At 36.6% G+C, this 22,847-nt stretch overlaps 1 protein-coding gene across 1 annotated transcript in view; it reads left to right on the forward strand.

Moving 5' to 3' along the window:
- LOC140166101 (E3 ubiquitin-protein ligase MYLIP-like) overlaps nt 1–22,847 on the forward strand; it is a 95,933-nt gene that overhangs the window by 40,578 nt on the left and 32,508 nt on the right.

The following is a 22,847-nucleotide window of genomic DNA, read 5'->3' on the forward strand; positions in this document are numbered from 1 at the left end:
AGAACCTTGTTTGGTAGCAAGATGGCGGATCCTTGCAAAATGGTGCAATAGAACTACATTATGTCTCACTGTAATAAAAGTCAAAATACTCTCATTCCCAGTTGCATAATTAAGTGACACCTCCATTTACAAATCATGTAGTAAGCATAGGTTAAAGAACTGTGTCATGGCAGATGAGCATGGGATGGATGATGAGGCAGGTAGACTTGATGAATTGACATATTGTCAGCTAGGATAGACCATTGATTTATTGTATGTCTTACATCACATGCATAGTGTTTCATTATTGTTTGATTATAAATCACAGTGGTTCAGGAAACCATAGCGAAAATGCCAAGGATTTTAAGGGCGCATGTTACTTTATAGTAAAATATTGTAGTTTTGTTTATAATCAAACAATCAAAAAGATGTATCCTGATTGATAATAGTGTCTCTGTGACAGAGACAGACTTGGTTCATAATTAGAATAAAAATGTTTGTTTGTTTGTTTGTTTGTTTACCCAGGTTGGTCCGTGAGGGACACATGCTAATCCATGGGAAATCCATGGACCGTTTCAAGCTCATACTAAAACAAGTACCGTCGGATCCGTAGCGGTCGCTGCGGGACAAGGAATTCAATTTTGCAGTGTTGGTGTCTTTGAAGCAGGTTCAAGTTTGACCCCTATTTTGACCTGTAACCCCTCTGTGAGCTTAACCTTTGAGGGCGCTCATCTTACAATAATGCCAGAAAGGGTATTTCCATCCACACCAACAAAAAAAATCAAAATTTGAAAATTTGTGTTCGAAACCAATTTTGGACACTTTTGATGTCCAAATGATTTTCGGAAAAAAGCGTCATGACATCAAAAGTGTTCGAAACCGATTTCGACACTTTTGATTTCCAAACAATTTTCGGGAAAAAGCGCCTTGACATCGAAAGTGTTCGACACCGATTCCGGACAGTGGGACACTTTTGATGTCCAAACGATTTTCGGAAAAAAGCGCCTTGACATCGAAAGTGTTCGAAACCGATTTCGGACACTTTTGATGTCCAAACGATTTTCGGGAAAAGCATCTTGACATCAAAAGTGTTCGAAACCGATTTCGACACTTTTGATGTCCAAACGATTTTCGGGAAAAAGCGTCATGACATCAAAAGTGTTCGAAACCGATTTCGGACACTTTTGATGTCCAAACGATTTTCGGGAAAAAGCATCTTGACATCGAAAGTGTTCGGAAACCGATTTCGACACGCTTGATGTCCAAACGATTTTCGGAAAGAAAGCGCCTTGACATCAAAAGTGTTCGAAACCGATTTCGGACACTTTTGATGTCCAAACGATTTTCGGGAAAAGCGTCTTGACATCAAAGTGTTCGAAACCGATTTCGACACTTTTGATGTCCACACGATTTTTGGAAAAAGCGCTTGACATCGAAAATGTTCGAAACCGATTTCGGACACTTGTGATGTCCACACGATTTTCGGAAAAACGCCTTGACATCAAAAGTGTTCGAAACCGATTTCGGACACTTTTGATGTCCAAACGATTTTCGGGAAAAGCGTCTTGACATCAAAAGTGTTCGAAACCGATTTCGACACTTCTGATGTCCACACAATTTTTGGAAAAAAGCGTCTTGACATCGAAAGTGTTCGGAAACCGATTTCGGACACTTTTGATGTCCACACGATTTTCGGGAAAAACCTTAACTTCCCTCAATGTTCCCAATTCTCCCTCAATTTCCCCTCATTTTCCCAAATTTAATTCCCTCTATTTTCCCAAATTTTCCTTAATTCACCTGAATTTCCCTCAATTTCCCTGAATCCTCCTCAAATTTCCCTTAATTCCCCTCAATTTTCCCCAGTTCCCCTCAATTTCCCTTAATTGCCCACAAAATCAATTAATTCACCTGAATTTCCCTCAATTTCCTTAATTCCCCAAAATTGCCCTTAATTTCCCCACTCCCTCAATTTCCCTCATGTTCCCCACTTTTCCCAAATTTCCCTTAATTGCCCTATAGGCCCTCTCCCTCACCAAGTAGTACCATAGCCATGCGACAAACAATGTTGACGTAACAGCATTTTTTAGAAATTGTTGAAAATCATGTAATGCCCTTTAATGACCTAATTAGCATATTTCGGGACAAAACTCTTTTCCAGTATGGGGCGGTATAGGCCCTCCCCTCACCAAGTACCATAGCCATGCGACAAACGATGTTGACGTAACAGCATTTTTTAGAAATTGTTGAAAATCGTGTAATGCCCCTTTAATGACCTAATTAGCATATTTCGGGAAGAAACTCTTTTCCAGTATGGGGCCGGTACCTGCCTTCCCCCTCACCAAGTACCATAGCCATGCGACAAACGATGTTGACGTAACAGCATTTTTTAGAAATTGTTGAAAATTGTGTAATGCCCCTTTAATGACCTAATTAGCATATTTCGGGGCGAAACTCTTTTCCAGTATGGGGCCGTATAGGCCCTCCCCTCACCAAGTACCATAGCCATGCGACAAACGATGTTGACGTAACAGCATCTTTTAGCGTTTGTTACTAACGGACTAACGGACGCACGGACTAACAGACTAACGGACTAACGGAGAGACATGGTGACTTATAGAGCTGCTACCCGCAGCTAAAAAGCACAAGCCTGGATAGCCAGTGTAGGCTTATAAAATGCATGCCGGCCCAGATAGCTTTGTAAAACAAAGCATGAAATGGAAGAAAATAGCAAGGAAAAGGAGAAAGGAGAGAAGTGCAATGAAAAACAAAATTGCTTGCTTCTTGAACAAGAAAAATGGCCTGCAAAATCAATTTTAGCTTCACCGTTTAATTTTCTGTAAATCATGCTTTTATCGGATTAAATTGGGATCATTTATACAGTCAACAAGATTTTCTTAGCTCCCTTCCACTTTATTGTGCCTTTTTAAATTGATTGAAATTATGTATCTGCATTGCCTCCATGTACTGTAGTCTGTACCTATCTGGCTTTTAAATTGTTGGTGTACAGGCACAAAACATCCAAATATATCTAGTTCACTAATCTTTTAAGGGATCCAAAATGAGCGTTTATTATGTTTCGACAGTATTTTTTGTGGGACATGAGAGCACCTCAGACCTATCGAATTGCATTCTGAATACTGAGCATGTCTTTCTGATATCAAATAATTTTCATTTTTTAAAATCACAATATAATACAAATTTTATGACAAATTATAAAAATTTGATATTTTTCAAATTTTGATATATAACAGTCCTCGAAGTAAATTATATAAATCTAATGATATATTCTTAAAGTGTATGTAGCAGGGAGGAAAAGCCGACAGTCAATTGAAAATTTTGACCTTTCATATTGAAGATATGGATTTTTTCCCAAAAAGACCTAATTTTTTTTGGTGTTTTTGGAAAAAATTCCATATCTTCAATATGAAAGGTCAAAATTTTCAATTGATCGTCGGCTTTTCCTCCCAGCTACATACACTTTAAGTATAAATCATCAGATTTATAAAGTTTACTTCAAGTACTGTTAAATATCAAAAATATCAATTTTTAATGATTTGCCATAAAATGTGTATGAAATTGCGAATGTCAAAAATCAAAATTATTTGATATCAGAATGACATTCTTCGTATTCAGAATGCAATTCGATATGTCTGATGTGCTCTAATGTCCCAAAATAAATACTGTCCAAACGCTCATACCCCAGCCCTTAAAACACCCAAATATTTTTACTTCTACAATTTGAGAAACCTTATTTTAATTATGTATGATGTATCCTAAATATTGCTCCTAAAAATATGTCAGAAAATTATTGCGCTCATGAAAATCTTATAATTCGATAATACATTAAGCTGTCAATTATGGAGCTAAAATAAACCTAATTTGCTTCTATAGCTCAGTAACCTACTTAATTGTATTGATTCTGTCCAAAAATATGAACATGTATGGCAATTTAACCTGAATATGGTGACTTTTGATGTAAGCGGCTAAAGCTTACTGTATTTTTATTCTTATCAAAAAGGCAATCGCTGAACAGTTTAGCCTTATGTAGAAATAATTTCATGCATCGGCTATTCTTCTGGATTTAATAGGCTTGTTCCCATCACAGACGAAATGAAACAGACATTGCCAGTGTGGATTGTCAATTTGTTAACAGTGTGTGTACATGTAGATGGATTTTCTCATTTTCTTTTCGCTGCCGGTTACAATTTATTGGCGATGCAGCGTGCCACGGGGCGGCGGTTTAAGAATAGATGAAACAAAAACCTTTCCTGCCCAGAGAAAATTGATCCTAATAATAGATTGTATGTATTTAGATACATTATATGGTGTCTTCCAAGTTTTTATCATTTGATATTTCTATGATCAGTTATGAACAGAATATTAAAATGGGGTTTTGAATGAAAGATTAAGAATTTCTGGTTTGAGCTTTGTCATAGTCCTTAATGTCATTGTGCTCAATGGTGGCCACAGATTGCCCCCTCCCCCGACTGGAGCTTTGGCCCTCTCCAGTCAAAAATCTTGCAAAATTCAACCATATAAAACAAGTTTAAAATTTTAAGCAAATTTTCCTCCCTCCATCACAAAAATTTCTAGCTACATGTAGTGCCACTTACTGAGTACTGATGTTGCTTGCCCATTCTTATAGATCTATCAGTGGTCTTAGATTTTAATGTTTTAAAATCTAAGACCACTATGACCAGTGCCTGAACATATATGTAGCAAACAACGGTTAAATAGTAGGTCATCGAATGGTGAAGATGTCAGAACAAATCAGCGATTAGCTCTTTACATTAGAACTAGAGACGGTCATGTTGTTAGGACAAGGAAAGGTTGTAGATCTTGTATATATCCTGAAATGCTGGCTGGGAATTAGCTTGCAAAGAAAAACAGAAACATCCAATTAATGCCGATAAAGCTATTGGTGCACTGCTAGGGAGGGTAAGGTAATGTTTTCATTGGTGATTCAGCAAGCTAAAAGATTTCAAAATAAAATGCATGCCAGATTTGTAAGACCTCTGCGAAAAAATTATTCATCATGAGATGGATTTCTGACCATCACCGAGAGTTGAATTCTGTTTTTGACTTCTTTGATTTGTATCAAAATATCACAGTGCTGTACCGCTCTACACGGTGATTGGCAGTCAGGGAAAAACCTCCCAAACGCATGAGCTGTCATGCTATAGGACCTGCAAGAATACATCCTTGTTGTAGCGATAGATGGCATGGAGTATACAATTTTATGCGATGGAAAGAAGCATAGTATGATGCTGCGAAAATGGAATGTACAACGGCCTTAATCTGTGCACAAAAGATGGTCTTGTTGTACGGTTTAAATTATCTGATTTTGAACCCTTTAGGCTGGCTGTGTCTCTAGTTAAAACATTGTCATCCCCAGCAGTGCACCCATAACTTCATCGGCCCTAATTGGATGTATTGCCTAAAAGGCTCCATACAATATCGGGTGTTTCAAAGATGCAAGGCTGGCTCTGTGAATGTAAGACCAAATTTTCTTTTGCTAGGTTCTTGTACAGGGTTCTTGTAATTGCTACATTTGTACATCATGGACGTTTTTCCATGGTAGGACTGTTGCATGTTATTCACTGCTTCGTCTGCTGAAGTATATTCCGGTATGCACTATGATCACAATTGCATCCGGGAATTGCATGCCTTTAATGCGATGTATAGATAACCTGGCTGTATATCGTACATGCCTGGTGAGAAATCATGTTATATTTTTAAGGCAAAAGGTTGACCAGTCAAATACGACCATATATTCATGCAATTTATGTTCGGTGCAAGGATATCAGTTTTTATGCAGAGTTTTAGTAGTTTGTTTTAAAAGGAAAAGATGTATTTCTATGTGGTCCCTGAAAATCCATGTCAGTGTGTTTAGCAAAAGTAAGTAGACTTATACTGTGTTAGGTTGATTCTGTAAAGGCCTACAGGTCAACATTTAGGCTCTGAATGAATTGAATTGCTTCTTGCTTTAGGATTCCAGATGTAGAGAAAACAGTTGTTTTGCAAACATCATCATCCTTGGGTCAAAGTTCAGTAAATCAGTATGCTGATGACAAAATATGTAACTATGTGACAAGTGAAAGGACAGATCACTCAGAGACTCATAGAAGTGGATGTTTTATTTTGTTCACTATACATTTAAAAGAAAAGTAAGGTATCCTACTTATTGAATGTCATGTGGACAGCCCAATACATGTGTGACCCTCTGAAGACCTCATCATCAGAACATTAGCCATGCCTCATTGCACTGATGATAGAACAGGACTTATCTCCGGCAACAATTTCAAGACCGCACAGGCTGTTCTCCCAGTCCCGACTCTGTTTTTCTATTGCATTCCCCCATCCCATCTGTTGCTGTATTATTACCTTGAGCCAAGTGGCCTCCCTCAGCATCAATGGGTTCAATGGTTTGGCGTCCGTCCGATATTGTATGCGTTGCACGTGCCTGTGTAAGCATTACGCCATATTGATGTCGTCCAGTCGCCAAGGGTGGAAGTTTCTTTGCATAGGGGGTGAGCTGGGTCAATTGCCTATTCCGAGCAGAGAAAAATAAAGTCCATCATGTTCTCTCACTATGGACCACAATGGCCTCATCCCAATGCCATAGTTCAATAACCTCAATTAAACAATCATAGAGCAAAATTTGACCTCAACTTGCAGGGTATGAGTTTCTGTACCCAAATTCTAAGAGGTCATGTATTGGTTATACAAATGTATTGGGGTTAAAGAAATGTGCCCTGATAGATGAGCATGTTGTGGATCCTAGTGTCTGAGTGTGTTGCATGGCAGCCTTTCAATGGGATTGGTTCGTTTTGAGGAGATATATCAGACAGACAGGGGGAAAGTTGTTTGTGAAGAGGCAAATGCAGGGGTTACTTATAAAGCTGTCATATTGTGAAAACAACTTTAAAGAGATATCAAAATATTTGGAGCTAGAACTACTGTATCTTGATTGATCATAGTGTCCCTGAGACAGATTTGGTTCATAAATGAGGATAAAAATTCACAATAAAAACCAAAATGATTTGATTGTTTAAATTTGTAAAAATAAAATGGCATACAAAACCAATTTGATATGAATTTAAAAGCTCAAATGGATTGGCATGACTCTTTTTTCGCTCACTTGTGACTCGTCTCAAAGACCGACTTAACTCAACTTGTGATCAACCACATTGATCCCTTGATGACCTGACTCAGCTCATGACTCGATCAACTGGTTTTACTCACAACTTGATTTGTGACTCAAGTCCATAAATATGTTGTTTAATATGAATAGACTTCCATCAACTGATTTAGGCCTATTTGTCCCATAAAATACATGTAGATGTGTGCACTTTGACACACATCTTTAAGATTTGCTGCTTTCTACAGTCAATTCAAATTTGCTGTGCTACTTCCCACTGCCATTCAAACTTGATAGAAAAATGTAGGGGAACCCTATATGTTAAGGCAATATCATTTATCAGCAGGGGCGTAAATCCGTTTTTGAAAGTGGGGGGGACACACTGAAAGTGGGGAAATCAATAAATACATTAAAAATGGCATAAAGCGGCCATCAGCGTCACAAGCATGCGTGATGCAGGGGTGTCTGCCCTCAGAAGTAAGAAACTTTTGCAAAATGAATACCTAATTGAAGCGATTTGGTGGCCCATTTTGGCACTATTAGTGTGTAATATTTTAGTTTAAAAAAGTCCAAAATTTGTGAAATGACAGTCCACAAAGCCTTTCAGAGAAAAGTTTTCCCTATTATTGTAGGCCTATACATGTACATGTAAATTACATAAATTGGCAATGTGGAAAGCAGAAGTGAAAATGGCTACTTGTTTACCCACCACGCATGGGGTGTCTGAGGGGGATGTGCCCCCTGAGAAGTAAGAAACTTTTTCAAAATGAATACTTAATTGAAGCGATTTGGTGGCCCATTTTGGCACTAATAGTGTGGAAAATGTTAGTTTAAAAAAGCCACAATGTTGTGAAATGACGGTCCATGAAGCCTTTCGTGGAAAAGATTTCCCTATTATTGTAGGCCTATAAATTACATAAATTGGCAAATGTGGAAAGCAGAACCGAAAATGGCTACTTGTCTGTGCAGGGGGGTCAGGGGATGTTCCACCTTGAGAAGTTGGACAATTTTGCAAAATGAAGGTCCAATTGAAGCCATTTAGTGCATCATATTTACACTATTTAAATCATTGCTTTAAAAACAAAAAAAGGGTCCGAACTCAATTAGCAAAATGTTAAATGTTACACAGGTCCACTGATATGTTAGACCTATAAGACCCGCCCCTGAATTATCACACGCTTATGGGCCCACCCACCTTCACACAATGCCTAAAATAACCACAGGCCTATACCGGTACCGACTGTGCGGTGATGGGCATACTCAATTACATGCAATTTAACCTTTCTCTTTTTTTTCCCTTTCTCTTCTCCTTTTCTCCCTTTTCTTCTCTCTTTTCCTTTTTTAGGGTGGGGACCAAAAGTGGGGGACATTTGATATTGTGTCCCCCCCACTTTAAAAAGTGAGGGGGACGTGTCCCTCTGTCCCCCACCCAATTTACGCCCTTGTTTATCAGCAATATCCATTATTATTTTAACCCTAGAAACTTGCCAATATCACATATCAGTATTTTTGTACTTTTTAAACAAAATATTGCGATCACGATTTGAGATTTGCACTGAATGAAGCATGTTTATCCAAGTTATTGATGCGAAAAGTACATTGTTATCACGAAAATGCACAACAAATTGATTCTGTAAAGGTTATGTCTTTGACAAGTCAAGGGTATAGCACTTCTTTTACAGGTAAACTATGAAATAGTTCATTGGCATAGGAATCCTGGGCAGCTTTAAATGTAACATCAATTGACCTTTTATTTGAATTATTTTATGTTCACATGCAGGTTCAATAGCTTGAGACTCTTTGCAACCATAGACTGAAGAAAGAATACAGTTTCAAGTTTAGTTCATTGGCATATGATCCAGGGCAGCAAGTTCACATAAGTATCAGTGAACTAAGTTCAGTTTCTCAAGATTTTTTTTCTTCAGACTTTGTGTTTTGCTTCAAAACGGGCAGCTGATGAGTAGTCTCTGAAACTTGCGGGTCTGGTCCAGTAATGTAAGCGATCAATATTTACCCAGACTCTTCACTGTTATGTGAAGTAAAATTAGGGGCTAAGTGATCAAAATTAGGGGTTCTACATTATAGACCTCAAATGCAGGTTTATACAATACAGTACCAACTTTCGGGTTTCTGTTGCTTTCCAAAGAGGTTGTGTCCCCAATGTTGCTTTAATAGTAGACTATCCAGAGAGGATCCAGAGAGGTATACCATCCGGAGAGTGCTTTGTGCTTGCTGCTCATGCTTCATGTTCGTTTCTTGCGCTACACGCTCGACATGTTCGCATGGCCACATACTGCAGCTAGTACCAGCCATGCTTCAAATTATTAAGTTAAAATCGGCTTAGGAGGTATCATATGTTTACACAGGAAGATGGCTATAGTTATTTGCACACTTGGTGAAAGTGATGTTTTGATCTAGTTACGGAGACTATCAAAACATGAATTGATATCATTTTTTTCCGAACATTGTGTTTGCCATAATCTCACATTCACCCTTAGATAACATGTAATTCGATAAAAACTGATGTCATCTTTGTGTTTTACTATAACACACCAAGCACCACTTTGAGAATTTTGAAGTCTTAAATTATTCATTAATATGGACATGAGTCCATGACTGCAGAGAGCAAATGACCAGGCCAGCATTTCTGTTGTCTTGTTGGTGTTTTCTTGATGATCAGCATGACTGATGCTCAATCAGTCCTCTCAATCAACTGTACAAAAGCATTCCAAATTATGAAGGCATCTTGATTGCAAGACCTATTTACTACTGCATGTAGCACTATCTTGTCTATAGTATGTATGGGGAGTATGAGATTGTCAATAAGAGGCCCATATTGAAGGGAACATCATCATTGCTAATATTATAAGATGTCATTTTCTTCATTGGATAAAACATTGTCTATCAACATGTTTATACTGAGCACCTCGTATCACCTTGCTTTTCACTAGGATCCACAACATGCTCATCTATCAGGGGCACAGTTCTTAAACCCCAATACATTTGTACATTCATTCAATGACCTTTGAAAATTTGGGTACAAAAACTCGTACCCTGCAACTTGAGGTGTAATTTTGCACTGATGGTTATGTAATTGAAGTTATTGGACTATGCCATTGGGTTGAGGCTATTGTGGTCCATAGTGTTTATTCTCCCACATTTTTAGTCCTTTCACTGTCAACCGGGTCATTTCTGCTGTGCTGCAAATGCAAAGTAAGAATCACTTCCTGCATAATTTGGAAGGGTAGAATTAAGTCTAGAAAAACTTTTTTGTTGCCTTCATTCAAGCTGTTTAAGGTCAGATTTAGATCATGTACGCTGTATTGTAGCTTGTCACTTGTGACTTTCGGTGTCACACATTAAATCGTCATTTAATGGTTTCTATCGGGCATCTTGATATGTATTGCCCACTATTAACCACCTCAAAGGTGGATGATGGTGAAGTTAACCCACATCACCCTTCAGCCAATCTGTTTCTACTGAGGCCGTTACTGTGAATACCTTACAACGCTCCTCATCACCCGTCAAGCCTTTGCCAAGTTTGCTCAGTAGATACATGCTATTATTTTCAAAATTGCATTCCTTCATTTGCTTTTAACCCTAACATGCCTAGATACCACAAAATACCATGCGGATAACCACTGCGATGACGCAATTATCGTAAGTACTATATGCTCAGGGAATTGCTGGCCGGACCAGCAAAATCCCAATGGCTACCAGCTGGTGATCGTGTGCTTGGCATGTGAGGGGTGTAAGGTTCGAATCCTGAGGGTGCCAAGTCACTTCTTTGTTCATCTTCTCTCCTTTTTCATCTCTTCTTTAACTTCCTAGCAAAAAGCAGTGTTCAGTGTTAGGGTTACTATTCTATTCCTTGTTGTCAAGGTTTAACTTTTGAAATGTATTTTTAAACACTTAAAAAATAAATTTCCTAATTGTTCAAAGTTCCAGGTATGCGATGGTTATCATCAAGTGTGTAGAAGAGGCAAAGTTTCTTCATATATTTATCTTGTTGTTGTCAATCATTTTGTTGTCATGGTTGTTAATCAGCCAATCAGCATGATTGTATTAGGAAATCTACTTAAAATGCATTAGAACATGTGTGTAACTGTGGTTTACATGGAGGGTTTCAATTTTTTGAACTCATCAAAAATAAAGATCCATCTCACTGAACAGATTTTTTTCCTGTCGTGTAATTGTGAACTTCTTGTGAACCTTTTGGATTTGTCAACAAACAACACTGGATATTTGTTTGTGGGGCCGGAAGGTCCGGTTTAAGTGTAGCAGGTAAATGTCATCAAAATAAAGGATGACACTTACAAAAGAAATGCGCACAGGGTCGGTGTTTACACTAAGCCAAGTTGTTTCAGTGTCCAGGTCAGCGATCAGCAGAGAATAATAGACCTGTTTAAAGTTTACATAATTGATCATTTTAAAGCAAAAAGTAAAAGGTATAGAGGTTATCCACTTTACTCATGTGTGACTTCTAACAAAAGGCACTGGTTCCCGTAGTACCTCATTCAAACTAATTCAATGCACGACCTCGGAGTTACCTGCATGACTTTGGCGGGCTATTTTGAAATAGTCATGGTTGCACATGCAGGTACTTCTTTTGAAAGTCCTAAACAAGGTATAGGTGTCGCTGGTAGGATATGCAGCTTATAGAACACGGATAACCTCTATTAGCTGAAGATATATATATGTAGGTGACTTGGCATTTTCCCTAAAGGACCCTGCGGACTTTTTAGTGGATGTAGGGATCTATTCTTATTGTATTTCCAGTAATGTTTAAGTTCTAACAAATGTTTGATGACATAAAATTGATAATATATTTTAACCGGTAATATGTGATCGATTTTACGTCATCAAACATTCGTTAGAAAATGATTAGTTACTGGGAATAGAATGGGAATAGAAAAATAATGTCTACATGTACAGAGTCTGTATACAATACACTGCTATGTAACTATTTATAAATAACAATGAATGAGGGTCCGCTGTGGCAGGCATGTAAACATGAATCTATACTATGTATATTCCTGCTGGTTATAAATTGTCCACTTTAATAAATTTTACTATCTCTATCAAAATATTATTATTATGACAACCATTTGCTGCAGTCCGCCAGGGCTACAATGCAATATGTATGGCCCGCCAGAGCAGTTCTTCTGGGGTAAACCAAACCTGCCTGGTTATCAAATGAATCAGTGACAAGGGTATCTCTGAATTTGAGAGGTGCTAATTGATGTTTTAATGTTATTGCATCAATTAATACCTGTCAAATTCAGAGATAACCTTGTCACTGATTAATTTGATAACCAGGCAGGTTTAGTCCACCCCAGATGAACTGCTCTAGTGGGGCTTCCTCTTTAAGCTATTTTATAAGTCTGAAAATTAATGAATTCAATTTTAATTTAAAAAAAAGTTTTAAGAACTTTAAATTTATCAAAATGATAACACAAAAATTCTGTTCATGCAAAATGAGAAAAAATACTCTATACATGTATGACTTTCTTGCACTAACCCTGTGACATAAGAAATGTAAAAAATTTAATTTGGGAGTAAATAGTGAATGTTTAGTCAACAATTGTAAGTCTGTGTTTGTCAATCTATTTCAATTTTTGTTGGAGAGAAATGCTCTATACAGGTGTTTTTAGCGAAGCATCATCATCATTGGCCTCACCCATTGATTGAATCGTTTCTTGGAAATAAATTGTATATACCCCAGGGATGGTAAATCAGATAGTCAGGAAAAAAAATAGGCCACCGAGTTTGGCTTTGAGGCGAAATATCTAGACTTTGTCAGTGTCCTCAAGGTAGAAGAAGAGAATCTTTCATATGGTTCTCAGCATGCTCAGAGGAAGCTGTTTACAAGGGATGCGGTAAATCAGATTAAACTGGTGAGGATGGAATGTAGATGATTATTAATTTAGCTTCCTCCAATGATGATGAGGAGAAGGAGGATGGTGGTGTTGGAATATAGGTCACTGGTAGCATAGACAGTAGCTGTCTCTGCTGGTAGTGAATGATATGGTAATATTAAATGCTGATAGATTTGGAGTGCTTAATTGAGAAACTGTAAACATACAGCAACTATAAACATAAACTATCAAACCTCATGTCAAAACCTTTGTCGGTGTCCTCGATGTGAAAAATAGAATCTTGTATTTGGTGCTCCGAAGCTGTTTGCAAGGGATGTGGTAAATAAGATTTAAGCTCAGGAGTGGAGAGGATGATGATGATGATGATGATGAAGAAGTTGGTAGTGTTGGTGATGAAATATAGGTCACTGGTATTGATGTGATAATATTAAACACTGACAGATTTGGAATGTTTAGAATTGATGTTTCCTTATCAGCTCTGTGCACCTACCGGCTTCGGCAATACTTTGTAAGAACTAGTAAGGAATAGGGCATGTTGAACATGGAAATGCAGGGACTGTCTTTTGGAATTTGCAGGAGAGCATTAAATAGCTCTTCTGGAGCCTTCAAGGAGAGCTGTTTAGAACATTTACAATGTACTAGCAATGTCGCACCCCTCCACAACCCCATCGACCGTAGCGACGGCCCTGTGCCCAATGAATACGGGTTGGAATTTTCGATATTTGACAGTTACATTAGAGGAGAGGGGGGAGGCGGTTAGCCTTCTAACGAAAGGACTTTCGTTTATAGGGCTTCATCAAATTTTTGGGTTGTTCCTTAACTCAAACCTGAGACAAACTCAAGCAGTAATACTAACTATGAAAGTACTTCAATGCACTAATGTGCCCTAAATTTAACACAAAAAATGCCTCTGTTTCCCCTGTCTTGGTCGTAAAATTAACATTTTTGAAAAAATATAGAATGAAATCAAGTCATGTTTAACCCAAATAGAATAAACAATATTCTATATTTTCTAATTAATATGCATGTAGGTACGTGGCAATAAACATGATAAATTTGGCAAAAACAACAGCAGATGTCTTGTGTTTAAATTAAAACTGCCTCTCGCTTGGCTAATGTGTTATGCATATAAATATAATTCATCTGCCTTAAAGTGTTTCTATATTTTCTATCATAAGTGATGGTAATTGTTTCACTATTTTAGTATTTTTTCATCTCTTCATCATTCTTTCTTGCATACAAAAAGAATATTTTGCTAAGTCAGTGCTTCAGTTTTGCTGTATTTCTCATGTGCAAAATGAACAAAATTCAATCAGACTGGAAGGATATCATAGACGTCATAGATTTTTTTTAAACATTTCCTTACAAACCAGGATCATCTCGGCTTGGGCGATAAGGTGATCTTGTATTAACTCACCCACGATAGGTATTAAGCTAACAGAATAAACACAAATTGAAACAAAAGTGTACAGATTTACTCTGACATGAATAGACGTCACAGGTGATTTATGTGATGGCCCTAAATAATTTTATGTTAGAAACTATGAGCTGTCAATATTTATGATTGCTTTAGGTAAGTTATATATTTCTTGCTGGATTTCAAAAAATCTTTTGGTTCTGCCCCCACCTACCAGGAGGATATGCCTAACAACAATGTGGCTAATAGATTCAGGCAAGCTAGGCCGTAATTAATTAAGGCCGTGTTTTTTAAGTTAAATAAAGAAATAAAAAGGAAACAAATGAGGATGGTAGAGGAATAAAAAGAGGAACTTTGTTATTGCCCCATCAATCCTCATTTTTCAAATCCTGTCTATGACAGTGCATGGCCCTGCCTAGCTATCACAGAATTGGCATTGCTATCAGCACAATAATCACATTTCCAATGGCAAAGCTCATGAACCTGTATTCAACGACCATATCTTAAAACTTGACCTCAAATTGTGGCATATGAGTTTTTGTGTCATGCATTCAAAGGTATACGTATTGGGGGTTAAAGAACTGTGTCCTTGTTGATGAGCATTTTGAAGATGCTCTTGATATTTAAGCTTCTGGGAAAAGCGGAACTGTGTATGTTACTTGGTGAAAAACAGGGCCAAAAAAAAAAAAATTCCCTGAATTGAGGAGTTGCTTGCATGTGTTGACAGTTTGAACCCTGAGTTGGAACAGTATTTTTGTAGGGACAAAACCGGGGGATGGGGGGACAAAATAGACCCCTACTTCATTCAGGAGTAGAGAGTCCTTTATTGAAAACAAGAACGTACATGATCTTTCATCAGGAAATGATGTGCTGTACCTCAAGTTTGGTAGTGACATCAATGCTTTTTCATGGTGCCCTGGCAGCACTGAACGCGCTGACAAACCAACCTTATACGCATGCATGCACGCATGTACGCTCTGTGGGATTAATTTTATGCATATGATTCCGATGCTAGGACCAGGGAAATACACTGAACTTGGGGTGAACCAAAGTTTTGTGATTCCCTGGTCAGCTACATGTAATAATTTGTGTTACATATTTTTGAACCCTATACACATGATACAGTATACAACCAAAGTATTCTAGCCACAACCACAAATTGGTGTGATACAATGCACACTCTGTATGAAAGTTTATACAGCAGAAAATTATGCTGTCAACCATGCATGGTTTAGCCTTGACCTTGTCCTCACTAACTACCTAACATGACATCTTGCCCCATAACAAATGCACTGCTTGTGTTGTTGTAATTGGCCCTGATTAGGCCCATTATTTCGCCCAACTATATTTTCACAATAGTGTCAAATTTTGTGGGAGGATAATATTTGATGACTACCGATGTAGTTGAACCATGGAGCTTTTACTAGATTAACGAAGCAAGATGATATTGGAGTATCAGTGAGAAATAGAAAATTAATGAAAAATAAACAAAAATATATGAATATTTTCAGAAATGAATATATTGAGCTTGTAAGCAGATTGTAATATGTTCATCATCAATTGATAGAGCAGCTGATGGGGATTGATTTCATTAATTTCAGTTAGATACAAAATACTGTCAAAGTCAGGTGATCAGTCTTTCAAGTTCATGATCAGTCAAGTCTTTTGCATTGTCAGGGCATCATTTATTCAACAACAATCAAAAACAGATGGAAGAGTCCGGGGAAGAGTTTTAATCAAAATTCAACATACATTAGCCTAAATATACTAGTAGTATAAAAATGCATATTTTTTGGTAAAGCGATTTGTGAATTTCATACATTTTAAGTTGCTATATTTCACAGTCATGTAATCCCATGTTTTTAAAATTGAATGTCTACAGTTTAGAAATAATCACATTTCTGAAAATGATTAAAAGCACCCTTTTCAAAATGTATGAATTTCCCCTTAGAGAAAAGTTCAAATGTGTTTGAAAAATGTTTGAAGATCTTAAATTATATCATACTACTGGCAAGTCTTACATTAGACGAGCGACTGGCATGTGCACAAAAGGATATATTATTTAAAGAAAAAACATTTAACATCAAAATATTAGGTCTCTGGCGGTCTTCTTACATTATGTAAACATGTGTTAAGCAGTAAGGGGATGTATGTTACATAGTGCGATCACTTAACACTCAGCCATTATGAAACACGGCGTAACAAGACAATCTTCCTCCCTCGCAACACGTAATTTGGTGTAGTTTCCTGCGCCTCAGTGTGTGACTGATTTAATTTGTAGCAGAAAATCTTACAGTTTTTTTCTTCTCCCCCTAGTTCCGGTCCTCCTCAAGGGAAGCGAGAGTAGATAGAACGAGGGATCCTATTCTTCTCAATCTTGTTGTCCGTGCTATTGAGTCTTAGAGCAATGAAAAAATTGGGAAATTGGATCCGTGGCAATTGAAAGGGAATACTTGTGAAGAGGCCAATCACACAGCCAAGACATTCTATTACCTGTGTGCTATTTTTAAAGCTTCAAAAATTCTCTTAGATCATATTCTGCGATTTATTTTTCACTTTTCGAGGCTTTGCTCTGTGCAGACATTTTGCGCATCTCTAGTCTTGTGGTGTCAGGATTTTCTGCATGTATGGAAACTCATTTGAATGACAGACAAAGTGAGTTTTACATTTTCTGACATTTCTAATGCTCTTCGACAGAGAGAAATTGATGTCTCGGTATATTCTAAACATGCTGCTGCATGTGAAAAAAACAATCATTTGCAAGGATTTTGTTGACAGGAGGGGGAAATAGAAACACAAGAGCATACTGTGAAGCCAAATTTTTAATGGCACAAAATTTTCACAATTTAAACAGCATTCATTTGGGGGGTACAAAATGTTCACATTTAAAATCAATACATTGTATTTGTATGGTCTTTTGAGCAAAAGAAATGTTTTCAAAGCATGAACATTTTCGTAAAAAAACATGCCACTTGTGATTTTCATGAAATTTTCATGCACACTGACATTCTTTCTCTACATTTCCTTGTTTTGCACATTTTTTCTTTACTTTATACAAATTTTGAAATCGGATGTTTCACCTTTGTGTGGGTGTTGATTATATTCAACAACAGGGCTCTGACAAATCTTGTTTGGCAAAAAGCAAAATCAGCACTTAGTTTGTACTTGTGGTGGAGAGTGGTTCAATCTGTTCCTGTTCTGTTTTCAATACATTGAGGCCTACCATTAAAATAATGTGTTTGCAAATTTTGTATGGATCCAGCGGTTTTGATATGAGGAACAAAAATGAGTATAACAATGCCCCATCGGATACATACTAACATACATTTCCGGTGTGGTTAACACAATTCACCATGTTTTGGTTCATACCTTCTGAAAGAAACATATCGCAACATTAAATTTTACTGGGATGAATGAGAAACATATATCAGCTTTTTTCTGATACCAAAATCTCAGTTTTGATAAAGAAAAATGAGGGATGACGCTATCAATTGGATCAAGGATCTTTTTAAATTTTGTACATAAACCTATGCATAAAATAAACATATCTGTGTTGGGCACGGGAAAATGCGAAAATTAATGTTCCATAAAAATACCACTTTTACAGTATCTTATAGCTTCTATCTCAAATATCTGTTTTTTCCTATATAATGTGATTCTTTGGCTTCTAATTTGCTTTGAAATGCAAATTTTACAATTTCGTCCCATAATTTTGCACAGTAAATTACATTTAGCTACATATTTCAAAGTAGTTTTCCCCAAGTCTTGTTTCCTTGAACAATACTTGTTGTTTGCCTCCCTGTTTGACTTGAAATAAAAATTTGACAATTTCATCCCATTATATTGCACAGTAAATTACATTCTACATGTGTCAAAACCTAAGTAGTTTCCCCAATGTTTACATTTACATTCGTAGCTCGGGGAATGATTCTTCTCTCCCTTGTTTGTTTTGGAAATGAAAATGTGACTTGCTTTTCCATAATTTTGCAAAACTTGGGTCTTTTCCCCTAATGTTTACCCATGCATTTTCATGATCATAGCTGGGGCATTGACCCTGAGCTCCCTTATAGTGTGTATGGCTGGGGGAACAATCTTGTACCTTCATGAACATTTCATTTCTTATCCCAATTACTTAAACACAATCCGTACATGCCAAAACCTACATGTAGTACCTTTCCCCAATGTTGCCTCCTAGCTGCGGAGCAATTCTGTATCTTTGTTTGCTTTGAAAATGAAAATTTGATTCATATCCTATACTTTTAGCACAGTAACATCCTACACATCAAAACTTCGGTCTTTTGCTCAATGTTTACTTTTATCGCAGCTATCCTATCTGGGAAACCAGATAACTCTTTGTCTTCTTGTTTGTTTTGAAATGAAAATTTTTACCCTTTTATCCCATAATTTTAGCAGAGTAAATCATGCATGTCAAAACTTTTCAGAACAATTCTTAGCCTCCTTGTTTATTTTGAAATGGAAATTTTACTTATTTTTCCATATCCCACAGTAAATTACATTCTGCGGGCATTATATGCATCAAATCTTGGTATGTTCCCCTGTGTTTACACTTACATCCATGGTGGGGATAAAAAGCTGTGAGCACGGTGAAGGAAATCTTCTCTATCCTATATCCAATCCGGTAGAGTGCTCTTAACTGGATCTGCTAAAGGGATTTGCAAACATTGGCTTTCAACACAGTCCCTAAGCGTTGCTGGTATAATATTAACCAATTGCCCCATAGGTTTTGCAATAGGATTCTGAATGTACAGCAGCGAAAACGGCAGGTGTGCACTGCGACACACGCTCACAAATGGTATTGTGTTGCCTTACCCCTGGGTCGCACAATACGATCACCCGTGGTTGTGGTACAATCAGTTGGTTTGTGAAGTATAAATAGTTGGAACTAATTCTTTTATTGGTATAACAAGTGATCGTTATCTCTAAGATAGCAATTTATTTGGCATAACAATGGTTGCTGGTAAATTTAGAAGTATTTTTCAATCTTAGTTATGAAGTGATTGCTTTTCCATGTGACAGAACTCAAATTTAAAGGTGCATTGTTTGTATATATTGCTGTAAATGTAATTAGATGCAGGCTTATATTGTTTTTAGTTTTCTTGAATAAATGTCACTAGCTTGCTACAAGTACACATTCTCTCTCCCTCTCTCATACCTGGAGGCAATGTTCTTTGACCTATATTTCTAGCTTTAATGTATTGTATATTGATTAGATGACCCCAGTGGATATGAGTTTGTCTCCTCAAGATAAACAAATAAACACAGTTATCATTGAAGTACTAAGTAATACTGATTATACTATTGATCTTCCAAGTAAGTGCAGTTTTCTGAACGTTCTTAGTAACAACAAACTATAACACAAAAACATTGGCAAGTAATATGTAAGACCAAGTAAAAATATTTTTATGTTTCTCACATCTCCAATTCCCATCAACAATACTAAATTACTGATTTAAGATTCAGCCAATAGTGATAAAAGGAATAATATTAAAATATTTCAGGTTCAAGTCAATTTTACTCCTGAAAAAGGTGTTTTCATTTTTTTTTGCAATTCGCCCTCATATTGAATACGTCATACCTTAGTTACTGGTTCACGCTTGGTTTGCACACCTGTTAGCATCCTATTGACTTATTGAATTGTGTTGTGATCATTTTGATCATGGTTCAGAACACAGATAGCATAAACCAGTTCACCTGGCAACTATCCATTTTGGCATCACACTAGGGCAAATTGTAAAGAGTAAAGAAAGAAGGTCAGGGCAGAAAGGCCTCACAAGGTACAAACTGAAAGGTCTACATTTTATCCCCTGAAGATTTTAAATATGATTAACTTAAAACTCTTAAACTGATAACTTGGTTGCCCTTAAACATTTTGTAATTTGTTTCAGCTTGGATTGCATCACAAACCCCAAGAAGATATACTTGGTGTCTGTATCATCATAATTTTAAATGCAGACATATGGGCTGAAGTAGGTCACATGGTGACAAGGAAAACTTGTGTTTGTAGACTATGGTTTGATGTAATTAGGAATAGTGCAAGCAACCTACCTAAACAGATAGAGTCAATGTTTTCAAGTGCCAAAATGGTCTAGAGGCATAATTTACAAAGCACCAGCTAGCCAGCGGGGATATAAAATAGATGGACCTGTTGCTTTGCATAAATAATACTGGTGGATGCTTAGAATAGATAGAGGTTTAGACTAGAGTCCGAAGTTTTCCGTTTTACGGAAAACGGTAAAAATTCACGGAATCGGAGGTACAACACGGAAAATGACATTTTTATATGATGTGACAAAAACTTTTTTTTTGTCATTATATTTTTTATTGGAAAAAGCAAACATAAGAATAATATAATCACAGAGAATCACAATTACAGCTGCAAATGTGTGTATATTATTATACATACATGGCATAGTGTACTACATAATGCACAAATAATGAATAATGAGATACATTTTGTATATCATACAGAGTCAACATACATGTGACATAATGGCAAAACAATATTACAATGCTGATGCACCTTGTACATCAAATGTCAAAGCACCACTTTTTAAAGTGATTACTTAATTTACCCTTTTTATAAGCAATATCATATTCCATTTTTCTTTTCATCAAAATGAAGTTCTTCAAAGCAGTAAAGTTTGGGTTCACTTCCTGAAATCTACATCTGTAAATGTAGTATTTACTGCATAATATTAAAAAAGGAAAGTAAATTATCATTGGCAATACCAAACATAAGGTCAAAACTATTAAACTGAATATTCAGGTGAAGTTTGTCATTTAACATGTTAAATAACTCATTCCAGATACATTTAACTTTATCACATTCACAAAAACATGAACCACAGCTTCGGAAATTTGTCACAAAAGAAACAAAGAGGAGAATCTTTTCTTCCAATTTTGTGGAGAAAGCTGTTGAAAGCAATTGCCTTATGGAATAGTTTAAAATAAAATGATCTTAATTGAGTCTCAATGGTACATTTGAAATTCGGATATGAATTTCTTCCCACCCTACATTCCCCTTATCACAAAAATCTTCAAAGATATCTTCCCAGAATTTTTGAATTCTTTCAGGGCGAAGCTTGTTTAACATTATACTGTAAGTTTAGTGATGTGACAAAAACTGATAAAAGATACGAGAAATAAATGCTTAAAAAAGTCACACTGTTTAATAATACCGAAATAAAAGTATATTACCAAGGCATGAACCCACATCCATCCAAACATCGCAACAGTCGGTCTATTATCACACGGATATTCCAATCAGAGCATATTGATCGCGATATTGAACAATATTTATTGTGACATTATATCATGGTTTATACATTTTAAGCTTTATTCATGAAACATGGAGTTACAAATTTTACAACACGGATTACAACACGGAAAATGGATTTTAGAAAACGGTAAACTTCGGACTCTAGTTTAGACACAAAAAGTTTTGTGTGGATCATAGAGATTATACCAGGAGAGTAGCGACTCAAAATTGCCCAGTGTGTAACACTATAAATAAGCCATTTTGGTTTATCACTCATGGAGGGCAAATAATTTGCATCTTTTTAAGTTTGAGCGTTACAAAGGTTTATGCACTCAGCGCTTAGCGCACATATTTTTGCTACAATGTGTTACATGCAGAATACATGTAAGCAATAATGCACTTCAAATGGAAGTTTAATGGGCGCATTGAAATATATGGAGTTTAAAAAACCCAACTATTTGCCCTCCATGAGGGACATGCAAACATGGCAGAGTTGGTATTCTTTGGTTTTACCTCATTGGTGTGGATGACATTATCTGTTTTGTCTTCTGTGTAGGCCTATAGTATTCTTTTTATGGTTTATGGCCTGACACCAAATAAAGTATTTTTGTTTAATTGTCAGAACCTGGGCGCTATAATAACCACCTTCTTCAGTCTCTGGACCCAGATGGATGCATCTATGTTTCTAAATGGAACAAACTTAATGAATGTCACTTTAATACCCTTTTGGCATTCAGGGAGAATAGTTCAAGTATAGATTTTAAGACAGTGGAAACTGTTAGGGAAAGCCTCAAATGTCTTGCGCAAAAAAACAGTAAAAACACATACGATTTGAAAAGGTCACAGAGCGTGAAAATGTAATCTCATGAACGGGTAATTTTAACCCTCAAAATCTATTATGAATGTAGCCAACACATTGAAAAAAATTTCAAGTTGTTTTTAAAATCTTTATAAAAAATGTTCTCAGATGTAGGTAAAAACAAGCAGAAAGTTGGTTCATTGGTTCTTGAAAAAGGTCTGTAAATTTTAAGCAAAAATTTTGTAAGATGAGCAAAATATCTCTGCCTACAAAACCATCTTAACATGCTCATCAACGAAGACACATTTCTTTAACCCTGATATACTTGTACATTAATAGAATGACCTTTAAAT

The sequence above is a fragment of the Amphiura filiformis genome, chromosome 12 (genome assembly GCF_039555335.1).
Source record: "Amphiura filiformis chromosome 12, Afil_fr2py, whole genome shotgun sequence".
NCBI classification, from domain to species: domain Eukaryota; kingdom Metazoa; phylum Echinodermata; class Ophiuroidea; order Amphilepidida; family Amphiuridae; genus Amphiura; species Amphiura filiformis.